The sequence below is a fragment of the Bidens hawaiensis genome, unplaced genomic scaffold (assembly GCF_021521415.1).
Source record: "Bidens hawaiensis isolate Kalapana, Puna unplaced genomic scaffold, B.hawaiensis_p1.1 tig00013245_1, whole genome shotgun sequence".
NCBI classification, from domain to species: Eukaryota; Viridiplantae; Streptophyta; class Magnoliopsida; order Asterales; family Asteraceae; genus Bidens; species Bidens hawaiensis.
The window spans coordinates 167,541-178,135 of NW_027492119.1; the positions used below are offsets into that span (position 1 = coordinate 167,541).

The 10,595-nt window shown below is 35.1% G+C and overlaps 1 pseudogene across 1 annotated transcript; it reads left to right on the forward strand.

The window, feature by feature from the left end:
• The first annotated feature begins 3,297 nt into the window (after nt 1-3,297).
• Nucleotides 3,298-5,583, forward strand: LOC143543657 (pentatricopeptide repeat-containing protein At1g06270 pseudogene; annotated as a pseudogene). The gene is made up of 2 exons (XR_013137116.1): nt 3,298-3,380; nt 4,535-5,583. The product of XR_013137116.1 is annotated as a pentatricopeptide repeat-containing protein At1g06270 pseudogene (transcript).
• The last annotated feature ends 5,012 nt before the right edge of the window (nt 5,584-10,595 follow it).

Consider the following 10,595-nt stretch of genomic DNA (forward strand, 5'->3'; position numbering starts at 1 on the left):
ACCCCTAAGTTTAATTCCATTATATCATCTTCTATATATCCCGATCTGGATCATTTTTTGGCCGCGGTCCACATCTCCTGTTCGTCATCGATTCGTCTTCGTTCAGGTAATCAATAAATGTGTAATTATCGTCTGAATCTGTTAATTATTAACCCTAACGTTTATTGGATCAAAAGCAACGGATTGAACGAGATTAGAATTAGGTTTCTTATAATCAATTTGGGGTTTTTCTTCCACTGTTATATTTAAACGTTCGTTTCCGGTGTTCGAGACTCTGGACACACAGTTTTTGCTATTTGTCTCTTTTTCATTGTTTTTATTAAATTAAACATTTTATAAACCGTTATAATTAACATAAAATATTATTTTATTTAAACCGACACATTAACTAGTCTTTTCCGAACCTTATTATATATATATATATATAAATGTATATATGTTTATAAATAGTTATTAAATTTGGTTAAAGGTTTTTAGTATTAAATTATTATAAAGGGCTTTAACTTAATTAAAACTCATCACGTTAATTAACGTATTAAAACAAATATAGATATATTTTATAAATAATACTATCTATTGTTTACGATATATTAGTTACAATATTAATTTAATAAGAAATCTTATTTAAGAAAAATATATATGTTAAAGGTATTTTAGTTTAAAATAAATATTTTTAAAACACTCGCTTTATATAAACTATAAAATCTTTATAAATGTTTATTCAAGTATTTTTATTTATTAAATCATATTTATTACGATAAAACTTGATGATGAAATTTATAATAAATTAATGAAATAATAGCTTTTGTAAGATTTCACTCGATCATCAAATCCTGAACCTCTATTTTAGTTTTAGACTCCTTATTCAATTCATACTTATTCCGTAACTATCATTATTTAGGACTCGTTCTTTGATACACCTCGAGTGTGACATTACTTTACCGTTGTACCGTATCTATTCTCGTTTGCTCGTCAGCTAAGGTGAGTACCACATTCCCCTATTTTACCGTTTTCAATGTTTTGGGGACATATGCGTAAATATATTTCTCATTGTATACTTATACTTAAAACTGCAACTTTGTCTTATGTGTTAACAACTTATACCTTACTTGTTTATGTGCTTATTTGCTTTGTATGCTTTCGCATTCGGAGAGGTCCAACATAATCTCAGTCAGTATGATCATACGCCAGTCGTTAGCCTTTGTGCTTCTCGACATCTCAGTTATACTTGTTATACTTGCTCATTTGGTTATTTTGTTATTCTCATATGACTTGTTGCAGCTACGTATTTTGTTATATATACTATATGTACAACTAAACTGGTGTGTTGCTCACTCAACATGTGTTGTTGACAAAACTTTATTTTATACGCATATGCAGGTTGGTGAAGACTTAGTGAAGAATTTAGCTAGAAGAATTATTTAATCAAGAAATATAAAATTTGTATTGTTGTATGAATTATGTAGTTGTTTGTATTTGATTTATTTGATAATTGAATTCAATTAATAGATAGTGTCATTTAAATATTGTGCATGATAGTAACCTTGAGAGCTGTGACAATCAGTTCGCGCCCCGACATTTCCGCCGTAGGTTGGGGTGTGACAGTCCCCGCCCCTAATCGCCCAAATATCGCCCCCGGGGGCGGTGTTTGCGCCCTTTATCGCCCCTCCTCGCCCTCAATTGTAGCCCACTACGCACAGCCTTAGGAGCCCGCCATATCTAACAAACTCATGCATATCTTATTCTCTCCCAGTTATACTCTTTCTCCTTTAACAAACTCCTAGTCACTTTTAGGAAAGACACTTTTACCCCTTCTAAAATAAGCATTAACCCGCATATTTTAAACACGTGTAAAAAAAACACGACAAGTTTTACCCGTTTATATTGTCAATAAGTTGTTTGCTTGTTGGGTAGTATTCAACTTATAAACTTGCTAATATGTAATAAACGTCGTCATGACATATGACAATCTAAATAACCTAGATAGCTAGGGTAAGTAAATATCGTATTAAAAAACATTGGAGTATTTCACTATTGCTTAACTATAAAAACAAATGTTAAAAAGTTTGATTTGAAATTAAACTAAAGTAAACCTAATCTAATCTTAATATGCAATGAAACTAAAAAGCAAATAATACAAAAAACACAAGAGAGTGGCTAAGGAAATGTGAAACAAGCTACAAATATAGATTAAGCGGGTCATAAACGCGACGGGGGTTGATATGTTTAACCAAACACGATGATTGGCCGACCTTTTTAACTAAACAATTAAATCTAAATACTATGGGTGAGCAAAAAACCAAATTAACTAAAAAAACCGGACTGAAACGTTAACTGACGGTTAATTTTTTGTTTTATATTGAAAAACCGAATTTTCAGTTCGGTTTTCTATTTTAAAAAAAACAAATAAAACCGAACTAAACCAATTGATGGTGATGAAGATGATGAAGATTAACCGAACTAAACTATTTAAAAAAAAAACAAATAAAACCGAACTAAAAAACAAATTAACCAGAAAAACCGAAACGAAACATTAACTTTGGTTTCGATTTAACGGAATAACCGAACTAACTTAACCGTGCTCAGCCCTACCAAATAAAACTAGGGGTGTATACGGACCGGACCGAACCGGACGAGAGCATGTCCGTGTCCGTCCGTTAAGCTTTTGACGGACAAACGGACGGTTCACGAACACTCTACCGAACGAAAATTCATGTCCGTGTCCGTCTATTAAGAAATTGAGTTTGTCCGTGTCCGTCCATGTCCGTCCGTTAATATTTTAAACGGACAATAATGGGCAAACGGACACTAATGGACATTAATGGACAAACAAACATGTAAACATTAATGGACAACGAACACTAATGGACAAATATAAACGGTTATATTAACACCAAGCATATATCTAAACAACTTCACATACAAATTAGGAATTACACCATATAACATTCAAATATACTTAACACTTAATATATTAACATAAAGTGGATCACTGTAATATAAGAGACATCAAACATGTGTAGTAATATAAAAGTGTTACTAATAACACTAGAAATTCCGCAGTTAAATTACAATGCTGGATAGATATAAACACTAACGATACCTGTCGGACATTACCGGACGTAATCGGACGAACGTTACCGGACGTTCACGAACACTATCGAACGGACTTGGCCCTTGTCCGTGTTCGTCCGTTAAGCTTACCGAACGAAATTTTTGTATCCATGTCCGGTTCGTTTATTAAACGGACGAATATAAACGAACTTCTTGCCGAACGGACGGTTCGCCTACAGCCCTAAATAAAACTGTTGTTTCAAGTTCAGAAGAAGCCCGATAACACAGTTTGAAGTCCCGTGACCTTCTTTTCGTTTGATTTGAAGGTAAGAACTAATAATCATTTTCTTTTGTAATATTCATAGCATAATTAATATAAATCTCCATGGACTGTTGTGAAATCTGTTCAATTTTGACCTAATTTTTGTGAACGATGCGGTGATCACAATAAGCATTTACTCTCAAAGTTTGTTGCTGTATTGTTTGAAATCGAGTTAATAGAAATGAATTATTTGAGCCAAAACCTTAAACTAGCCTAAGCTAGAGCCCGAGCTCGTGTTCGTTCCTTAAACGAGCCAAAGCACGGCTGCGCAGTGTGAAATTTATACATACAAGTCCAAAAGTGGTAAAAACTTTAAAAAAATACACAAGGCTTGTTAAGGCTCGACAAGCCTAAATGTGCTTCCGATACAAGGCTCGAGCTGGGCTCGAAAACCAAACGAGCTCAGCTTGGCTCGCTTTGAGTTTTTTGTCGATCTGATGTCGAGTACCTCGCGATCGGCTCGGCTCATTTGCACCCCTAAATTAAACTCAACTTAACCAAAATTGATGCAATTATCTCCAAATCGAATTTCAAAGTTTATTTATGTTTTATTTCTTTATGTTTATCTCGTTTTTATTTCATGTGTTTAGCATAAATAGGATGCTAGGGTTTATTGTTGAATTTAGGGATGAGTTCGGTACCGAAAATACCGATCCCGAAATTTTCAAATTCTTGGTACCGGTACCGAAATATTCGGTTCGGTACCGGTACCGGTACGGTACCGGGATAATACCGATACCGAAGGTAAAAAGTCGGGAAATACCGGTACCGTACCGATCCCGAAACTCAAAACTTTGGTACCGATTCGAGACCGACGGTACCAAATCGGTACCGATTTCGGTACCGGTACCAATCGGTACCGGTACCGAATTTGCTCATCCGTAGTTGAATTAGTTTTTGATTGAATTTTAATTGAAGAGAACTTTGTTCTTAGAACCTTTGGTTCGGTTTTGTCGTCTTTGTTAATCATGAGTTTCTCGAGCCATTGATCGCTTCCAAAACTGCATCAAAAATTTTCAAAACATTTGTCATATGATGTTTCCAAATGAGCTAATTTTCCTTATTTAGTTTTGCAGCAACCAGATTTTACATACAATCACGATGAGATAATCGTTTGATGTTCATTTTGAAGCTTGATTATATGATCTATATCTGCAGGCTATAATAATCAGGCAATGTCAAAGCTATGTAAACCAATCCGTTCGTTTTCCTATGCTTTTACTCTTTTTTCATCCTCCGTACACACAACCTCATCACAACAGTTACTTGAACAATCAATCAAATCCGCCATCGAATCCAAAACTTACAACCGAATTGCAGACATTCTTAACACCTCAAAACAAACGTCTCACGCCTCCAACCCCTTCACATTCCTCTCAAACTTTAACCAACAACAAACAACCGAAATCATCGACAACATTCTCCAAAGCTTCATTCCCGTAAGACCTCGCAACCACCCTCAACGCGCATACACCTACCTCCTTTCGTTCACTCTGCAAAGCCCAAATCCTCTGCCATTGTCCTTAGCAATCTTACAACGCACCCTCCGGTCAGGCTGCACACCCGTCCCTCAAACTCACCTTCTTCTTTCGAGCGTATGGCTTCATCAAAGAAAGCAATCTGACGTTGCTGACATGTTGTTGCAAATGCATTCAATCGGTTACATACCCGACACTGGTGTATGCAATTATCTTATTTCATCTTTATGCAAAGTTGATGAATATGATGAAGCGATTCACGTCTTGCGGTCTATGAATACTGCAGGGTGCGTGCCTGATTCGGACAGTTTCGGTTCGGTGATCGGCCTGCTGTGTCACGTTAGAAAGACTAAAAAGATTGAAGAGTTAATGAAGGAGATGGTGGTTAAGTTTAGATTATCGCCTAGGAAAGAAATAGTGGTTAAAGTTCTGAAGTCGACGCGGGCTAATAAAGACGTGCATAAAGCGGCTGAGATGGTTGTTTTTCTTGAGAAAACGGACGTGCAAATTGGGTTTGAGAGTTATGAGTTGGTTGCTGAGGCGTGTTTGGAATCTGGTTTGTTTGTTTTGGCGGGTAAAGTTGTTGTGAGGATGACGAACCGAGGGTTTATACCGTATGTGAAGGTGAGACAGAAAGTGTTTGATGGGTTGGTTGCTGTTGGTGAAGTGGAGTTTGCTTATGTTCTTAAAAAGAAGTTTGCAGAACTGAACGCTTAGCGTTTTAACGTATCTTTTTGGCTGCTCTCTTAGTCTTAAGTCGTTAATTCTGGGGTTGACATGTGAAAAACCATCAGAGTTGAACTGAAGTAATGGCAGATGGAATGAAACCGATGCTGATTGCTTGGTGACTGCAGCATGCAGACTGTTTTTCATCTTTGGCAGGTACTTTTTTAAATTCATTTTGTGACCACTTTTATTTTGATCTCACGGGTTGGGTTCTGGTTGACCTGGCGGTTTGCAGGTTGACCTGTTCAACTTGTTTAATTATGTTAAAAGTGATATTATGTCATGGCTTGAAATGGTTTGTATTCTATGCCCAAATTTAAAATTTATAACAGAGTATGGTATCAACATATTATAATTTAAAGATAAATCATTTTGTATGCATTTGTGTTGTTTGTTGTAAAGTTGTAATTTTAGAGTATTAATATGAAAATATAAAAAAATTTAAAAAAAATTGGGTTAAACCGGTTGTGTTCGGGTCAACTCATGATAAACGATGTCATGTTCGTGTTCACATGTTTGACATGGTTATCGGGTTCATGCCTGGTTTGACCTGCAACCCATGAACATGACCCACTTATCACCTCTAGTCACATAGCATTGGAATTTACTGGATGCAATTTTTACCCCTTTAGGTAAGTTAGTCTGTATGTGTTTTTACCCCTCAAACGGGCCAGTTGGGTAAAATTAAAAAAAAAAAGTAGGAAAGAAAACGGGTCAAGTTGGTTAAACAGATGGACTGTATTTCAAAATGCATCAAATCTAATCATTTTTTTAAAATGCAGATAATGATTGTAATAATTAGGTTTTTGCTATCATATTTGACACATTAACGATTTACTAAAAGAAAAAAAAAGATCAAAGAGTGTTTGAGTTCAAACCGACTTGGATCTCATTTGACACACTTGCGAGTTTTTGTTTTCATCACTGGAGTATGATTTGTTGTCTGGTTGTTTGGCAGAAACACTTGCCTTATGAAGCATTAATCTTATATCTTAAGCCTGAGTTTGTGATATAGTGTTCGTCTAAATCATGTCTTGTGTGTTACAGGTGTTGACTCAGAATTTATGTTATGCTACTTGTATAAAGTCTAAGATTGGAAATTTGTGTTTCGGATTGGCACGTTTATATATCCAGACCTGGTTGTTTATTAAAATAGGTTAGTCTTATCAACGCGTTTGTACTCGGAACTAGAACAAATGCACAAGATGAATATTTGGGCATAAGCAACTGAAAAGTAGTGTAGATTTTGATAGAAATGAATTTGAATATGTAACTTATAATATTTGGATTTTTAATTGTATTTTTGAATAAGTTGACATTGAAAACTAGTTGGATTGGTCAATATCTGAGTCACCTGTTTACAAGTTTATATCCTATTAATGACACTGCCTTGCTTTATATCCTATTAATGACACTGCCTTGCTTTAGGTGTCTGATACTTGTATCGTGTCAGATATTGTTTAGCACACGTTACTTCGACAATCATCTTTGCATTGGTATCCTCCCGCATTTTTTTTGGTAATCGTTTCAATATATGTATGTTTTGAGTCATAGATCGGTTGTTTGGGTTCACGAGACGTATAATAGAACGTACATAGGACAATTCGGAAGTGTGCAGGTACCAAACATTTTGATGTCAAGCAATTGCTACTTGATAAGGCACACAAGTTGGAAGTACTCTTTTATTTATATAATGCATTGAGAATGTATCATGATGTAGCATGATATGAAGATAGAAGTTACCAATTATGTGGAAAGGTGTGTGATGTACTTACAATTGAAGATTAAGCATCAAAATCCATATAAGAAAATCCATGGAAGTTGAACCATATAAGGCTAAAGGATATGACTCATCTGAGTCATCCCCTCAATCGTCATGCCCCGCATCACGTTAGCATTTTCTCCATCGTTCAACCTCAGCTAAGGGTATGGATCATTCCCCTTATTCTCCATTATTATTCACCATTCTACTTATTCTCCATTATTATTCACCATTCTATTATTTAATATTATAAAAAATTGAAAAAGAAAAAAAAACAGAATTAAATAAAATCCTTATTGGCCACTGACCCGCGTGACAATGGTCAGTGGCCTCAGGTCACTACTGAAATGAAGAAGGAAAGGGGTGGTGTTCACTTGAGGTGCACAAAAAACCCGTATCCGGAACCGGACCCGAAAAAATTACCCGAAACCAGGTTTTTTTATACTCGGGTATTTTATACCCGAAACCGGAACCGACCCTACCCGTAGGGTATGGATAGGGTATGCATTTTGAGGTCAATACCCGTACCCGGAACCGTACCCGTAAATACCCGGACCCGGTCATACCCTATACCCGCTACCCGGTTATACCCGATACCAATTTTCTAATACTCGAAATAATACATGAGTTTTTATAGTATATTTTTATGTTTACTTCACAACTTTTATGTTTAAGTTTTTGTAAAGTAAATAATTTGTAATTAAGTGGATTTATGGTTTTTGTAATATAGTTTATTTATTTATATACATTAATAAGCAAATTTAAATTTTAAACAAATTAAAAATGTATAAAAAATTTACAAATTCAAAACCGGGTATTAATACCCGGACACATACCCGGTCCAATACCCGAACCCGATAATACCCTACCCGGGTACATAGGGTTGAGTTTTTTTCCTCAATACCCTACTCGAACCCTACCCGATTTCTCTTAATACATGATTTTCTAATACTCGATAATACCTGAAAACGGTTCATACCCAAACCCGGGTATTAGAGAAAACCCGATTTGTGCACCTCTAGTGTTCGCTAGCCTCATTTGAATTAGGGGGCTACCACATCATACTAGTGGAGAGTGCCAACTGATCCATACCCTTTAGCCTAACAATGAGGTTACCAGCTTGCTAAAGAAAATAAGTTGAAGGTATCATCATAGGATTAGGAGGTAATATATGTTTCACTTTCAAATATGAGGAAAGTTGAGTCCTAGATTAACCAACTATATATGCCATTCAAAGTTATGCTGATGCGGGAGCATCTATTTAAAATTTAAATTTATTTATTGTTTTCTATTTGTTCAAATTTCAAATTCTAAGTTTATCTTTTTATTGTTTTAGTATAAATAGTGTTATTAGGTCTCTTGTTTAATTAGTTGTTTATGTTTAATAAAAGAATTCGTAAGCTTTAAGCTTGTTTACCGAGTATTTCCGTTTGAGTTATTTTGATAATGATCATTGTTCTTGAGTCATTTGAGTAAAGCCGTGGATTCGGTATCATATGGCTTGGGTTAAAGAAATGGCTTATTTCTTAAAACTATCATGAGAGTTGAGTGACACCCATAATATTACCGTGTTTTCATATTTGTGCCTTTCGATGATATTGAAAACGTGAGAAGCTAAGATACATGGAAGAAGCTACGACGGTTCTTGTAAAAAAAGATGAAACTAAAAAAACAAATAAGTTGGTTTGTTTATAGTCGAAAGGATGTAGAGTTACATGGAATCATAAGACGAGAAAAGTACCCTGGTTTATTTTCTTGTTTATTATCATGATTATAGGAACAAAATCCTATACTGTATAACATACGTGTATCAGTATATCCACCATAAGTCTCACTGGTCTACGACACCAACTCGTATACACCATTATCCTTAATAGTCTTCGACACCAACTCGAATCGTAAATGATTTTATATGAATATTAGAAAAGAATGTATTGATTAAACTAGTTAACAACTGGGCCTAAACTGAGTGGGTTGCTCATTTGACCTTTGGAACCATTCAATGAGTACAATGTATATTCTAAAAGACCATATTGATGATGTTCAACTTTAAGTGGAGAATCATCAGCTGAGTAAACCATCAATTGCTTTCATACATACTTTCTAGGATTGGACAACTTTCTTTTTAAATTATTCATATCCATACATAGACATATATATCTAAGCTGTCATTCAACATTCTACATCTAAGTTGTTAGTTAGACCACATTGATTCCTAATAGAAAGTGACATAATGCAAATGATTGGAGTATTACATAGGGATCTCTTTTTTTAGAGGTTTTATAAATTTGGTAGCGTTCCCAAAGTTTTATGATTAGAAGATATCAATTTAATATGAAAATTAACGACTTAAACATACACGTGAATTATGTCAGTTAGTGATTTCTAGGTTTTTAGACGAAAAATAGGATAATCAAGTAAAACTTAGGGAGAGTTTTTAGTTACGGAACCGGAGCCCTAATCAGTTGAGTTTGGGTCTGACGTCACATGATTCCACTTGTATATACTTTCCTTTTCGTTGTTTATGGGCTTGTAACTCAACTCGTTGCCCAACTATTTATACGTTTGAGTCTTTTTTGTAATGTTTCCTAGTATCTAGCCAGTCCATATAAGAGTATGTTAATTCTCGGAGCAACTCTACTATTAGGGTCTTGATTCCCGCACACACACACACACAAAATTAACTACAGAAAGCTAGAGCACAGGGAGTTACGTGGGTTGATTACAGTGAGAAATATACGGCCACAAACTGCGAACAATATATAGCTATTGCTTTGCCTCTCACTCTCATGAGGAATTACATGAGCGAACAATATATAAAGATACATATGGGCTTATAATTTAGAGTTTAGACAACAAGAAAACTAAACATACCTAAATAAAAAGAATAAGTGTTGACCCACAAGCCTCACCTGTCTTCGATCTCTATTAAGCCAATAACCTGTCTCTTGTCTTCGTTAAACCAAGTCCAGACCCGAGAATGGGTCTCCACACACTCAACATATGCGCCATGCCCCTATATGCGGACCATCCGTTTCTTATTTTTTGATTTAATTCGGTTCACATTTGAACTTGAGTTTATTATTAATTTTTAAAGTTGCTTATGATAAGTGCAAAACATTGTTTGGAAGAAAGAAAGAATTGTTACTAGTCCAGTTGGTTATATTTCATGCCTCTAAACTATATTAACATGTTTAAAACATTTAGTCGACAAGCAGCCTATTATTTATTTATTTATATATTTTTTTGCATT